Raw genomic sequence first — 3764 nt, 5'->3', positions numbered from 1 at the left:
GCGCCTCCTGGGTGAGGTGTTCCAGGCATGTCCCACCGGGAGGAGGCCCCGGGGCAGACCTAGGACACGCTGGAGAGATTATATCTCTCGGCTGGCCTGGAAACGCCTTGGTGTTCCCCCGGATAAGTTGGAGGAGGTGGCTGGGGAGAGGGAGGTCTGGGCCTCTTTGCTTAGGCTGCTGCCCCCGCGGCCCGGCCTCGGATAAAGCGGATGAAGATGGATGGATATTGCATGCTTTTTGTTTTGATATGTGATTTGTTCCGGGGGGATACTCATTCCACCGCCCCTCCTGATCATTAACCTGACACACCTGGGACCAGTCAGGGTTCGCCACAGCTATTCAATAAGAGGGAGAGAGTAGAGGCATGTGTTACCGCGCTGTTTGAGTGAAGAGTTAGACTCGGGAGTGACCATTCAACATGGCTGAGAGGTGAGCCTTAAGTAAAGCTTTAAGGCGTACGTTTATACGCCGATAAGTGGGGCTTCCTGTCAAGCTGCGGGGAGCGCTTAAATTAATTAGGGCCTAGAAATCTGACCGCTATCGGTGAGGGCATTCCCGAAGTGGGTTGATTGACCAGCAAGGTGGGCGAACCTGGGCCTTAGAGGCTTTTAAATTACTCAAAAAGTTAGGTGTACCGGTACTAAGGTTTTGAAGATGAAGTGAAGATGTGATATGGTAATGGAAATATCTTATCTTGGCAGTCAGTAGCAGTTTCTGTTATATAAATGTGTGAATGTATAAATGAAGCGTGTAAAATTGTTATTTGGATGAATGATTAAATGTGCACATTGTTTTGAGAGCTGATGAAAGTATTGTGTGAATGATGCTACAAAGCTGAGCTAAAGAATGGTGATATGTGTGGGAAAAAAGGTCTGAAAGAGCTCTGCTAAGCATGCTGAAGATTTTGATGTGAACGCTTGCAAATGCAAAGAGCTTAGTATATTTAAGTGTGTGTGTGTAATAAGGGGACATTCTTTTTATATCAACATTTAGCAGAGTTACAGAGGGTTTATAGACTGTAAATACAAAATAAGAGTTCGATTAGGCTGCAGAAACAGATGAAAATATGAGTGAGTGTGGCTGTGGGAGTGTGACGTTGCAACATGAAAACAGAGGAATTAGAGACTTGAATGTATTAAGACATAGCAATGAAAATGATATTAATTAAATGTTTTAGTGTGTCAATACAGGTGGACTCTTCTCAACCTGAAAACATGAGTACAGCGGCAAAATGACAGATTAACAGGATTGGGATGAAAACAGGCTTTGGCTTAGAATTTGACAGCTTCACCTCTCATTCTGTCCTCATCCTGAGAAGAAGCTTAAAGGACAGTCAATCTCCTGATGAAGACAGACGACAGACAGAACACTGTGTAGTTGAAGAGTTAACAGCAGGCAAAAAGATAGTGCAACGGACCTATAACACTGAAGACTCCAGCAGCAGCAGCATGTAAGAAAACACTTGATGGAACTTGCACTCTGCACAAGCTGGGAAGTTGAGCAGTGGGATAAACAACTGTGTGAAAGCACTGGACAGCACTGGACACTGAGTTTCAGATTCGCCATGCTGGGAGTGAACCTCGAAGAAAAGACTGAAAACATCAAGAGAGAAGCAATGGAGAGAAAAAAACAGCTGATTTGGGCCTGTGTTGATCTGCCTGATTGAGAACAGGGAAGAGGAACGAGTGGGAGGTGAATCTGGGGTAATATAGTGAAAGCATGTGGGAAAATTGGATTGAAGATTGAGACTGAACTCATGGAGGTTTAGAAATATCCAGAACATCACAACAGAAAGGTTAAAAAAAGAGAGATAAAGAAATAAATGAACTAAAAAGTACCTGAATGAATAGAAAACACACATATACAAACTGTTACATGTGGAGTTATTTTTGGAGAGAATCAGAAGTGAGACTGTTTGAATCCACAGCTCAGTGCAAAGATGCATGAATTAAACCTGATTATAAAAATACACATGCAGTGAAGATCAGCTTACACTCAATATTAATATGAACACATAACATAAAAGCAATGAAGACATGCTTACATTCATGAATGTGAATACATGACATAAATGCTAGATTTAATATACTTAAAGCTTGAGGTTGAGGAATAACTCCATGACAATAGAGTGATTTTTGTGAAAAGGAAAAAGGATAAACTAGTGATTAAAAGCTTAAAGTAGTTTTAAAATAGTGAATTGGAAGTGCTCTTGTGCCGATTGAGCAAAAGAAGTGACTATGGTAAAAATAAAAATAATTTAATCATGGGGTAAGGTTTTAAATATGCATTTCTCTTGTCAAGGCAACCTCTTGAGATATGACTCAGTATGCAAAGTAGCTGAAATCAGTGGTGACAAAGAAGCTTCCTGTCTGGCAGTGTGTGTGAGGCTTTCAATGAAGGAAACATAGCAGAGAGTGAGAAGAATTACTTGGTGAAATACAGGATAATTAAATAAAGTGGTCAGGTCTGTCCAGAAGTGCAGATTTGGACAAGAAATTTATAATTTAGTGATGACACATTGTTGTAACGTGTTTAGAAAGTGCTTAATGTGGAATATTACTGTTGTGCAAACCGTGCGGCTTTTAACAAAATACTCTGTGTTTTTAGCAGGTGAAATTTTGTCAGTTGACCTCAGACTGTCAGGACGCTGAAGAACCTGAGGCCAACATATTGTTAGATGAATAAGCAAAACTTTTCTGTGATTAAGATTTTTGGGGTTGTTGTTTTAGTGATGGGTTAATTCTGTCAGTTAGGTTTGGGTTGTTTCCTTATTTTAACAGAGGGAGTCTTACTAATCATGGACATGCTTTTTACTGGGCCCTTTATTTTTGTAACAGTGCACTTAGAGAAACCCTGTCAGGTGATTATGTTTTGTGTTTTGATGAGCTACTAATCAGCTCTCTTTTTTCTCATTTTTGTTCTAAGCAGGCCTGCAAGATTGAATTAACAGCGCTGTAAATAGTTTCGGGAGAGCAAATATAAGGTGAGCTTTTCCAGATTACAGTGGGCTGAGGAGAAGCCATCTGTGGGAACCTGGGAGTTCCTGTCTAAAAGGATTGCTGCGTGTCAATCCAGACCAAAAATGATAAACAATTGTTTTTTCTTTTGAGTGAATGTGCGTGACTGGACTGACGATGTGGACTAAAGGTTTGACTGGCTTGACACGGAGACAAAGACTGGACCAAGGTTAAGATGAGTAAATGTTGACAAACAATCACGTAGGGGAGAGAGAGGGAGAAGTTTACATAAAGTGTGGAGCTGCAGACTTTTTTGGGTTGCGGATGTTTGCTTTAAGAAAATGTTGTTTTATTGACTGGGTTTAGATTATGGTAGTAAATTATATAGAGGGGGAAATGCCAAACGCTAAAGGGGAGAAAATGCTGGACGTTACTCATGTTACTATTAACAAAAGCAGGCCACCGTAGAAGTCAATTAAATTCTATAGAGGAAAATAATTACAACCAAAGTAATATTTATGAGTCACATAGAGGATTGCCAGACTTTTCATATAAAAATGCAGTCATAGAATAACAAACACTTGTCCAAGTGACCAAGGTTTTTTTTCCTTTAAAACAGTAAAGCATTAAAAGAGCTGGTCCTGGCATATACAGGGAGTGCAGAATTATTAGGCAAGTTGTATTTTTGAGGAATAATTTTATTATGGAGCAGCAACCATGTTCTCAATGAACCCAAAAAACTCATTAATATCAAAGCTGAATGTTTTTGGAAGTAGTTTTTAGTTTGTTTTTAGTTTTAGCTATTT

Source organism: Pundamilia nyererei, unplaced genomic scaffold (assembly GCF_000239375.1).
Source record: "Pundamilia nyererei isolate P.nyererei 1_Seehausen unplaced genomic scaffold, PunNye1.0 scaffold00061, whole genome shotgun sequence".
In the NCBI taxonomy this organism is placed as follows: domain Eukaryota; kingdom Metazoa; phylum Chordata; class Actinopteri; order Cichliformes; family Cichlidae; genus Pundamilia; species Pundamilia nyererei.
This window is presented reverse-complemented; position numbering follows the sequence as displayed.